The sequence below is a fragment of the Anomaloglossus baeobatrachus genome, unplaced genomic scaffold, assembly GCF_048569485.1.
Source record: "Anomaloglossus baeobatrachus isolate aAnoBae1 unplaced genomic scaffold, aAnoBae1.hap1 Scaffold_142, whole genome shotgun sequence".
NCBI classification, from domain to species: domain Eukaryota; kingdom Metazoa; phylum Chordata; class Amphibia; order Anura; family Aromobatidae; genus Anomaloglossus; species Anomaloglossus baeobatrachus.
In genome coordinates this window covers 474669-487043 of record NW_027441912.1, presented here as the reverse complement: position 1 = coordinate 487043, position 12375 = coordinate 474669, and positions in this window count along the sequence as shown.

Below are 12375 nucleotides of genomic sequence, written 5' to 3'. Positions count from 1 at the left end.
GAGAGCGGTGATGTCACTGCTGTATAATATAACTGATATCTGCAGAGCGGTGATGTCACTGCTGTATAATATAACTGATATCTGCAGAGCGGTGATGTCACTGCTGTATAATATAACTGATATCTGGAGAGCGGTGATGTCACTGCTGTATAATATAACTGATATCTGGAGAGCGGTGATGTCACTGCTGTATAATATAACTGATATCTGCAGAGCGGTGATGTCACTGCTGTGTAATATAACTGATATCTGCAGAGCGGTGATGTCACTGCTGTGTAATATAATTGATATCTGCAGAGCGGTGATGTCACTGCTGTATAATATAACTGATATCTGGAGAGCGGTGATGTCACTGCTGTATAATATAACTGATATCTGCAGAGCGGTGATGTCACTGCTGTATAATATAACTGATATCTGGAGAGCGGTGATGTCACTGCTGTATAATATAATTGATATCTGCAGAGCGGTGATGTCACTGCTGTATAATATAACTGATATCTGCAGAGCGGTGATGTCACTGCCGTATAATATAACTGATATCTGCAGAGCGGTGATGTCACTGCTGTATAATATAACTGATATTTTCAGAGTGGTGATGTCACTGCTGTATAATATAACTGATATCTGCAGATCGGTGATGTCACTGCTGTATAATATAACTGATATCTGCAGAGCGGTGATGTCACCTCCTGTATAATATAACTGATATCTGCAGAGCGGTGATGTCACTGCTGTATAATATAACTGATATCTGCAGAGCGGTGATGTCACTGCTGTATAATATAACTGATATCTGCAGAGCGGTGATGTCACCTCCTGTATAATATAACTGATATCTGCAGAGCGGTGATGTCACTGCTGTATAATATAACTGATATCTGGAGAGCGGTGATGTCACTGCTGTATAATATAATTGATATCTGCAGAGCGGTGATGTCACTGCTGTATAATATAACTGATATCTGGAGAGCGGTGATGTCACTGCTGTATAATATAACTGATATCTGGAGAGCAGTGATGTCACTCCTGTATAATATAACTGATATCTGCAGAGCGGTGATGTCACTGCTGTGTAATATAACTGATTTCTGCAGAGCGGTGATGTCACTGCTGTATAATATAACTGATATCTGCAGAGCGGTGATGTCACTGCTGTATAATATAACTGATATCTGCAGAGCGGTGATGTCACCTCCTGTATAATATAACTGATATCTGCAGAGCGGTGATGTCACTGCTGTATAATATAACTGATATCTGGAGAGCGGTGATGTCACTGCTGTATAATATAACTGATATCTGCAGAGCGGTGATGTCACTGCTGTATAATATAACTGATATCTGCAGAGCGGTGATGTCACTGCTGTATAATATAACTGATATCTGCAGAGCGGTGATGTCACCTCCTGTATAATATAACTGATATCTGGAGAGCGGTGATGTCACTGCTGTGTAATATAACTGATATCTGCAGAGCGGTGATGTCACTGCTGTATAATATAACTGATATCTGCAGAGCGGTGATGTCACTGCTGTATAATATAACTGATATCTGCAGGGCGGTGATGTCACTGCTGTATAATATAACTGATATCTGGAGAGCGGTGATGTCACTGCTGTATAATATAACTGATATCTGCAGAGCGGTGATGTCACTGCTGTATAATATAACTGATATCTGCAGAGCGGTGATGTCACTGCTGTGTAATATAATTGATATCTGCAGAGCGGTGATGTCACTGCTGTATAATATAACTGATATCTGGAGAGCGGTGATGTCACTGCTGTATAATATAACTGATATCTGCAGAGCGGTGATGTCACTGCTGTATAATATAACTGATATCTGGAGAGCGGTGATGTCACTGCTGTATAATATAATTGATATCTGCAGAGCGGTGATGTCACTGCTGTATAATATAACTGATATCTGCAGAGCGGTGATGTCACTGCTGTATAATATAACTGATATTTTCAGAGTGGTGATGTCACTGCTGTATAATATAACTGATATCTGCAGATCGGTGATGTCACTGCTGTATAATATAACTGATATCTGCAGAGCGGTGATGTCACCTCCTGTATAATATAACTGATATCTGCAGAGCGGTGATGTCACTGCTGTATAATATAACTGATATCTGCAGAGTGGTGATGTCACTGCTGTATAATATAACTGATATCTGCAGAGCGGTGATGTCACTGCTGTATAATATAACTGATATCTGCAGAGCGGTGATGTCACTGCTGTATAATATAACTGATATCTGCAGAGCGGTGATGTCACTACTGTATAATATAACTGATATCTGCAGAGCGGTGATGTCACCTCCTGTATAATATAACTGATATCTGCAGAGCGGTGATGTCACTGCTGTATAATATAACTGATATCTGCAGAGCGGTGATGTCACTGCTGTATAATATAACTGATATCTGCAGAGCGGTGATGTCACTGCTGTATAATATAACTGATATCTGCAGGGCGGTGATGTCACTGCTGTATAATATAACTGATATCTGCAGAGCGGTGATGTCACTGCTGTATAATATAACTGATATCTGCAGAGCGGTGATGTCACTGCTGTATAATATAACTGATATCTGCAGAGCGGTGATGGGAGAGAATAGAATCCATTTTGTTCCTATAATGTCCATCTCGTCTTATAGCTAATGATGTGATAGGGTTCCGCTAGTACTGATGGACGGGAAGTTTCACAATTCACTGTCCACGCCCCTTTTTTTATTGCGGCATAGTTTGGAGTTATTTCTTTGTTTGAGGTACTATATAAACTGGTCACATGATGTTATAAAGCAGAAACTTTCAGTACACCACAAAGCATGTGTGCTGCAATGATGTCCCAAGCGCTCATAAAACAAATCTTAAATTTGGAGTTCAAGAGGCATAGAGAGGAGTGTTTTGCTCACAGAATTTGGTGCCAAAAAGTCCTGGGATAGACTGCTTTATACCATCCGGATCGCGAGTGAGAATTGATCTTTCAAAACCAATAATGCTAAAAGCTGCAGCATAAGGTAAGAAGCTTAATTCTTACACTTGCCTCTTTATAATTGGTCTATCTCCAATGCAGGTGACTTATTTTGCATTAAATAGTCTGGTCCCAGAACTGGGAATAGTTACCTATGCCTTTGTGAACTGTGCACGGATGTGACCAGTGTGTGAGTGTGGAACATAGTGGTGCTTGTATATGGAGGATTGCTAGAGTTACTATGTCATGTTTGGCTGTTGTGTCTGATCAGCTGTACAGAGGGGATCTTGTAGCCCGTTTACTGGTAGTATTGTAGGATTGTGTCTATGACTGCCTGCAAATTGGGAAAATGTGTGCTCGCATTGGTACAAGCTCTGAGGAAGCTTGTGGGGCAAGTATGGAGGCTTGCTATAGTAAATGGATACAGAACCCAAAGGAAAGACAAAGAGAAGAGTGCACAGATAATGTGAAGAAATGGAAAACAATGTTATATGCAGAGATTCCCCTGGATGGGGTCTGGCTGGTATATGTCCAGTTATAATGGCTGCTGCTCATTACAACAAGCACTCTGAGAGCGAAGGACACTGCAGGAAGGGGACTGAGGAGGGAGGTGTGAAGGATCATATGGACTGGACGGACGTAGAACCATTTGTACCGTCTACCTATAATGGGCAAGGACCATGGACATGTTCAGTATATAAAGTACAGACTATAGGTATCGTGTAGCGTGACCAGATCTAAGGTCAGGTCCCCACATCCTCCGACCATCCTCTAACAAGGAATTTGTAGATGTGAGACTCAGGGATCGGTATTTTAACGTCCCGCAGCATTGGATCTGACAGAGGGAGCAATCCAAGAATCTTACATGACACGTCAGAGGAAGCAGGGACGATAAAAAACAGAAAGGAAGGAGGAAATAAAAAAGTAACCCTCACCAGCTAAGGCTAGTTTCACACTTGCGTTGGACAGGATCCGTAGCATTGCGTTGTGTGACGCATGCAACGGATGCGTTGCATATAGTGGCACAACGGATCGTACAAAATAACGCAATCCGTTATAGTTTTTTTTTCCTTGACTTTACACATCTGAGCATGCGCAGTTGTGTAAAGACGGATGCGTTAACGGAATCCGTCAAAATGACGGATTCTAACGGAATCCGCCACCATAGGCGTCTATTATAAAAACAATGGACGCCGACGGAATCCGGCAGGTTGCGTTTTTTTGACACTCCGCCAAGTGCAAAAAAACGCTAACGCGGCTGAAAGCACACGGCTCTATTGTCTGTACAATCTAAAGGCCAAGAGAAGAAAAAACAGACCCTGTAAACAAGAGTTTTCCCTACATTTAAAAAAGCATTGTAATTTGTTTTTCCTCACCTTAGGATATTGGAAAAAGTAATTAGCAACATTTATTTTACTGATCCTACCCCAATGAACAAATTCACTTGTTTACTGGATACTTGATTCTGCAGCAGGGAAGTCTGTTGTATTCGCAAATAATAGTTTTCTATGGAAATCACCAAAGCATTTTATGGTGATTTACTTGGAAAATTCACTTTTATTCCATGCCTCTGCTCCCAGACTGCATTTATTTGGGGGTTTTTTTCTCCGTTCATGGACATGAGGAGGTTTTAGTATACATGGACAGTGTTATCACAAGGTGCCCACAATTCACTGATAAATGTATATTGTTTGCTGAAATGTTCTCCATATCCGGAGGTTGTGTTACTTCTGTTTACAGTATGTCAGTTTACAGTCTTTATGACATATTATGTTAGGCGTCATCTATTTTCCTTTTGTATTTTTCAGCAGAGAAAAAACTACAGTTGTGTCAGTATAGAGTAGTCTCACAGAGGAAGGAAAGATTCCATACAAAAGCCTAAATTATCCCAAAACATGATTTACAGCAGAGCCCTGTGGCCCATTATCTGGTAGCCTGGACCGGTCACCAGCTGCATCTCTTGTATTGGAGCCATTCCTGTGGTTCAGGCCAAGGTTGAAAAGGCCACAGCAATGGTTCCTGATCACAAAGTCACAGCTGAGATTTCTGGGTTCTCCGTTACAATCTAGACACAATGTGACCTTCCTATGCCCCAAATGTAGAACTGAAGTGGCACACATTTGTATCCAACAATGCTTTGGTTACTGGATTCAAGAAGGGGGGAAAGATGATGTGGACAGTCACTGATTTTAAGGTTTTTTTGTGGAAAGTCACCTATTTTTAAGTTGTTAATTGTTCACTTCTTTTTAAGTTTTACCAAGTTTTCTTTATATTTTTATCTGTAAGGAGGATACAGCAGACATACATTTCTCATGATTGCTCTGATGTAACAAGAAACATCAGGGTTTGATCCTGTCTCGGATGAGCCCATTGCTAATGCAGATTTTGAGTTTTTTCGTAGACGGATTTAGATACTAAGATTCTAAACTGGATATGCTGAGGTTACAAAACGAGAGGTAATAAAAGCCGAACCACTCCCTCCTCTCCTATCAGTATAGGAGGTGGAGATGAAGACTGGAGCATGTAGAGCGGTAAAAGGTAAGATATTCAAATGTGTATATAGGGAGCAGATCTTCCCTAACCATGAGAAACCTATAAAGACCGCAGATTGTGTGTGAGCCCAGATTGAGGCTCTCCTGTTATCAAACGACTCTGGCATACTGAAGATCTGAGCTGACACGGATGGAGCCAGAGGAGATGCTCGCAGAGATGCAGCGACAAGGCCTAGAGTGGAGTCTCTTACCAATGTAGAGCAGCACCTCAGTCGCATCTGTCACTCCTGATGTTCTTAACATCCTACAGGAACGAGTGCTTCAACAAGGAACGGAGTGTGAGACGCAGGGAGCCGCATGCCTGAGGAAGGTCTGTGGATAAAGTGCGGTAAGCTTTCTCTGCCATGAGAGCTCTACTCAGTGATGGCCCAGGTAACCCATGGACTAACATCTGACAAAGACAATTATAAGTGTGGTGGTGGACAAGGTATGGGTGGCTCCAGGGTTCAGTACCCAGGTGGCTAGACTCTCCCAGTCTTGTAAGACCTGTAATTAATACAAGATAGGAAAACTAAAGACCTCACAGAAACGTACCCCTCATCCGCTCTACTGCTCCAGAGATTGCAGATTGATCATATATATCTACCACGTGTAGGTTTATATGAGTTTGTGTGAATTTCTTTCCAGGATTTATCTGAGGCATATCCAGTGCGGAAAATTACATTACTGCTGAAAAACTCATGATGGAGGTGGTCTGTAGAAATGAGGTTCCAGGAGTGGTAAAAATGCATAGTAGAGGTCATTATAGAGATCTCACAGTATCTGAGGATTAGCGGCTTTCCACACTCCTCACCCTCCACAAAGCAGAGGGAAGGCGGAAAGGCTGAAGGAGACGTAAACATGTAACAACCCACAAAATAATGGTGCACACTGGCAAGTCATGGGCCAAACGCTCATTTCCTTAACAAATAGATCTCCACATAGGATATATTTGGTTTAGCCCCGAGACCATGATTATATTTCCCACAGATACAGTGTGATATCCTGACCAGCGATGTACGGGGGGAGCGCTCTCCTATATACCTCCCGATATACCCAGAATCTGAGGACGCGGGGAGCACGCTCCTATATACCTCCCGATATACCCAGAATTTGAGGACGCGGGGAGCGCTCTCCTATATGCCTCCCGATATACCCAGAATCTGAGGACGCGGGGAGCGCGCTCCTATATACCTCCCGATATACCCAAAATCTAAGGACGCGGGGAGCGCGCTCCTATATACTTCCCGATATACCCAGAATCTGAGGGTGAGGGGAGCGCGCTCCTATATACCTCCCGATATACCCAGAATCTGAGGACGCGGGGAGCGCGCTCCTATATACCTCCCGATATACCCAGAATCTGAGGATGCGGGGGGCGCGCCCCTATATACCTCCCGATATATCCAGAATCTGAGGATGCGGGGAGCGCGCCCCTATATACCTCCCGATATACCCAGAACCTGAGGACGCTGGGAGCGCTCCTATATACCTCCCGATATACCCTGAATCTGAGGACGCGGGGAGCGCGCTCCTATATACCTACCTCCCGATATGCCCAGAATCTGAGGAAGCGGGTGTGACGGGGTATACAGCAGAGCAAGGAGAGACAACAGAGCAAGGAGAGACAACAGGCCAAGGATGATCCAACAGGTTTACTAACAGGAATACATGAACAGCACACGACAAGTACAAATAAAACAGATTCGGGGGCACCTCCCGATAATCCAAAGTACCAGATCACGACGTAATAGTCCTTTTCAGAGTCCCAGAAATCCCACACAATCCACTGGACGGCGAGATCTGTCCGCAGAATCAGATCTCGCTCCCTTCCTCTTCAAAACTCAGCTCCCAACTGTACTTAGAAACAGGAGTGTATTGTCTGAGCTCGTGGGCCCGCCCCTCAAGGGTAGGGATGTATGCAATGGTTGGACCCACTAGAAGATTCTAGAAGGTTGGCTCCGAGATGTCTACAGGTTTGTGTAGTTGGCGTTATCCACTGCTTACGAAACAATGGGAAGTTCCCCTGGCTGTGTGGACAAGAGATAATTGCATTATGGGCCCAGAGACACAGGAGATGGGGGGAAGGTATGGTTACTTACATCCCAAGACATTTCAAAGTGTTCAGTAAGTACAACCAAAGGAAAGTGACATCACATCCTGACATAGTATTACAGCAAATACAGTGAGAAGGTAAAATACATCACATGGCATCTTATACAAGAAATATGGGATGGAGAAAAGCACATACATCATGACAATCCCTTTCCCTCCCAACTTGTGTACGTACTAGGGACCTCTACAGGTCGCTGGTTAAGTACACGCAGGCATGGCTGACAGGACTCAAGGCTCCTCTTGCCTGGACAGTCCATCTGCATTTTGATGTTATATTGTATGGTAAAGTTATAGGGCTGCAGAGCCAGGCTCCATCGTAACAAGCGTCCATTGTCCCCAGAGACTCTGTTCAGCCAGGTGAGGGGATTGTGATCAGTAACCACAGTGAATTCTTGCCCATACAGATACGGCCTTAGTTTCCTAAGAGCCCATACTACAGCCAGGCATTCCTTCTCAACAGTTGCATAGGCCACTTCTCGGTCCAGCAGTTTCCGGCTGAGATAGGCGATGGGGTGCTCCTCCCCGGCTGCATTCACCTGGCTGAGGACAGCTCCCAGTCCATAAGCAGAGGCGTCCGTTTGCACAATGAATCTCCTCTTGCAGTCTGGAGCAGCCAGGACAGGATCGCAGATCAGAGCGTCCTTCAGCCGGTTAAAAGCCTCATCACAGGCTGGAGTCCAGATCACCAGCCGGGGTATTGTTTTCTTGGTCAGGTCGGTAAGAGGCTTGGCCACAGAGCTGAACTGAGCAACATATTTTCGGTAATAACTGGCAGTCCCCAGAAAAGCCATAACTTGTTTCTTAGTTTGGGGTACAGGCCAGTCTCTAATAGCCTGGATTTTGGCAGGCTCAGGACGGAGCTTCCCTCCTCCCACTCTATGCCCTAGGTACTGGACTTCACCCATCCCCAATTGGCATTTATCGAGTCGAATGGTTAGGCTGGCTGCAAGAATCAGGTCCAGAATAACGGCTACTTGATTCAGATGTTCCTCCCACTTCTGGCTAAAGACGGCGATATCATCCAAGTAGGCACAAGCGAAGTCACCACATCCCCAGAGGATCTGGTCCACCATTCTCTGGAAGGTGGCCGGGGCATTTTCATTACAAAAGGCATGCTTAGAAAGCGGACCGTTCTCTCCCTTCCTCTGTTAGAGGGATCTGCCAGTATCCCTTACTGAGATCCAAGGTAGTGACATATCGGGACCCAGCCAGTCGGTCTAGAAGTTCGTCAATATGAGGCATTGGGTAAGGATCGCTGACGGTATGGTCGTTTAGTCGCCGATAGTCCACACAAAATCGAGTACTCCCATCCTTCTTGGGTACTAACACCACAGGGGAGGCCCAAGGGCTATGGGAGGTCTGGATTACCCCAAGCTGTAACATCTCCTCCAGTTCGTGCTGCATGGTGTTTCGAACTGATTCAGGGACCCGGTAAGGAGCCTGTTGTATGGGACGGATGCCCTGAGTGTCCACAGGATGTTGGGTGACGGTGGTTCGACCTGGTTGGGATGAGAAAGCAGCCTGTCTCTGTTGAAGCACTTCCAGCGTCTGGATTTTCTGTAAGGAATCCAGGTGATCTCCCAGGGGAACCTGTTCCACAGTGGATGGGGCTCTCGCTGCTTCCACGAGATCAGGTAGAGAGTCCATATCCTCTTGACCATCTTCTGAAGCCAACCGACAGCTTGCTATCATTGGAATGTTCCGGTCATGGTACTCCTTAATCATATTCACATGGACAGTCCTTTGTCTTAGCCCCTGATCATCTAAAGCAAGAAGGTAATTGGTATCATTCAGTTTTCTGAGAACCCGGAAGGGACCCTCCCATGTGGTCTGCAGTTTATTCTGCCGATGGGGAACAATCATTAAGACTTCTTGTCCTTCTACAAACTCCCGATAGCGTGCTTTACGGTCATACCATGTCTTCTGTCTGGTTTGAGCCATACGCAAATGACTCTGGGCAAAACTAGCAAGTTGGGCCAGGGTTTCTCGCAGCTTTAGGACATAAGGGACAACAGGGGCTCCTGTATCTTCAACTTGCCCCTCCCAGTATTCCTTGAGCAGGGTTAAGGGTCCTCGGACCTTTCTTCGATAGAGTAGTTCAAAGGGGGAGAACCCAGTAGACTCCGGGGGAACTTCCCGATAGGCAAACAAAAGATGGGGTAGGTACTTCTCCCAGTCTGAATCTCGGTCCATGAAGGCCCTCAGCATATTCTTCAGAGTGCCATTGAATCATTCACAAAGTCCATTTGTTTGGGGATGATACGGAGTCGTTCGGATCGCTCGTACTCCACAGGTGCGCCACAGACACTGGACCAACTCTGACATGAACTGGGAACCTTGGTCCGACAAGATCTCACTGGGGAATCCTACTCTGGTAAAAATAATAACCAAGGCCTCGGCCACCTTGGCTGCAGAAATACTTGACAAGGCCACGGCTTCTGGATATCGGGTGGCGTAGTCCACAACAGTGAGAATGTACTGCTTTCCAGATTTACTTGGTTTAGCCAGAGGTCCAATGATATCAACAGCTACTCTTTGAAAGGGTTCTTCTATGATAGGGAGTGGTTGTAAGGGTGCCTTTGGGCGATCTCCGGGTCGCCCTCTACGCTGACATATGTCACAAGTTCGGCAGAAATGCGCCACTGCTTGAGAAATTCCAGGCCAATAAAAAGTTTGAGTCAATCGTCTCTCGGTGCGGGTTTTGCCTTGGATGGCCAGCCGTAGGAATGTCATGAGTAAGGTGTAATAGGGGAATTCTGTACTTCTGAGGAACAATCAGCTGTTTGCTATAAGTCCAGGGCTTATCTAGGGAGTCGGCGTTGGCAACCCGATACAGAAGTCCATTTTCTCTGATAAATCTTTCTCCATTCTCCCCTAGCTGCCCTACTTCAGCCCGAGCTCTAAAGCTAGCCAGGGTGGGGTCAGTCTCTACTTCTTGTCTAAACTGAACTTTATCCCAAGTGACATTCATATGAGACCCACAAGAAGAATCACTCACCGGCTGTAATGGCAGTTCTGGTGGCCTCCTTTCCATGGATGGGTTGAACACGTCCACATGGGCTGCTCTCTTCGCTTGACTTCTGGTTACCGCACCAACAAAGTGGCAATGAAGATTCCCCACATCAGGCACAGAATCCAGCTCTTCTCCTGGTGACGGTGTCTGTAGATAATGAACAGGCAAAGGCGGTCTGTAGCTGTTCTGCCTCCGAACACCTGGACATTGGAATTGCATGTGCCCAGGCTGCCCACACCCATAACATCTGCGCTCTGGGATTCTTCCTCCGCGTCGTATTCCCAAAGGTGGAGCAGGAGTAATGCGAGGCACAGTCACACGAAGGTCCCCATGAGTTGATGGTTTAGGGCAGTGATGGCGAATCTATGGCACGCGTGCCAGACAGGGCACGCAGAGCCGTTTGTGCTGGCACGCGCGCTGTCGCCACACTGCGCCACTTTGATCTGCTGGTGTGGTCGCGCCAGCAGCTCAAACTGGTGTTTAGCAGAGGAGACATTTCTCCTCGCTCTGACACGCCTCCTCTCCTGGGCTGCCGGCCTGTTGCCTAGGAGACGGAGGAGCGTCAGTAGCCGGCGCCGGTGTCTTGTGGCCGCGCGGGAACTGAAGTGACTGAGGACGCAGCAGTGGAGGAGTGGGGGCCAGAAGGTGAGTTTTTTTTTTTTATTTTTAGCCTCTGTGCGGCTGTGCCAAGATGTGGGGGGGACAGAGCCTGCACGGGGGAAACATGCAGCGCACGGGGGACACATGGGGAGCACGGGGGAAACATGCAGCGCACAGGGGAAACATGCAGCGCACGGTGACAGAGCCAACACGGGGGAAACATGGGGAGCACGGGGGAAACATGCAGCGCACGGGGGAAACATGGGGAGCACGGGGGACAGAGCCAGCACGGGGGACAGAGCCAGCACGGGGGAAACATGCAGCGCACGGGGACAGAGCCAGCACGGGGGAAACATGCAGCGCACGGGGGAAACATGGGGAGCACGGGGGAAACATTCAGCGCACGGGGGAAACATGGGGAGCACGGGGGACAGAGCCAGCACGGGGGAAACATGCAGCGCACAGGGGAAACATGGAGTGCACGGGGACAGAGCCAGCACGGGGGAAACATGGAGCGCACGGGGACAGAGCCAGCACGGGGGAAACGGAGCGCACGGGAGACACATGCAGCGCACGGGGGAAACATGCAGCGCACGGGGGAAACATGCAGCGCACGGGGGGGACACATGCAGCGCACGGGGGACACATGCAGCGCACGGGGGACACATGCAGCGCACGGGGGAAACATGCAGAGCACGGGGGACACATGCAGCGCACGGGGGACAGAGCCAGCACGGGGGAAACATGCAGCGCACAGGGGAAACATGGAGCGCACGGGGACAGAGCCAGCACGGGGGAAACGGAGCGCACGGGAGACACATGCAGCGCACGGGGGAAACATGCAGCGCACGGGGGAAACATGCAGAGCACGGGGGACACATGCAGCGCACGGGGGACACATGCAGCGCACGGGGGAAACATGCAGCGCACGGGGGAAACATGCAGCGCACGGGGGAAACATGGGGAGCACGGGGGACAGAGCCAGCACGGGGGAAACATGGAGCGCACGGGGGACACATGGAGCGCACGGGGACAGAGCCAACACGGGGGAAACATGGAGCGCACGGGGGATACATGGAGCGCACGGGGACAGAGCCAGCATGGGGGAAACATGGAGCGCACAGGG